This window comes from Daktulosphaira vitifoliae, unplaced genomic scaffold, assembly GCF_025091365.1.
Source record: "Daktulosphaira vitifoliae isolate Bord-2020 unplaced genomic scaffold, ASM2509136v1 Scaffold_2, whole genome shotgun sequence".
Taxonomy (NCBI): domain Eukaryota; kingdom Metazoa; phylum Arthropoda; class Insecta; order Hemiptera; family Phylloxeridae; genus Daktulosphaira; species Daktulosphaira vitifoliae.
In genome coordinates, this window is record NW_026099573.1 from 9,460,229 (window position 1) to 9,460,457 (window position 229).

Below are 229 nucleotides of genomic sequence, written 5' to 3' on the forward strand. Positions count from 1 at the left end.
AAATTGTTAAGATTAATATGCAATCAGGAAATTTTATAATTACAATTTATAGCACATTTATCAGAAAAGTTAGATTTTTTTACATTTTTATCGTAATAGATCACTTAAATAAAAATCACAGTAATCATTTCTAATTAACTTTTGGCGTTTAAAAAGATTCTACAATGGAAATATTCAGAATTTAATTAATTTTAATGATTATATATCTAAAAAAACCAATAAAAAAAAG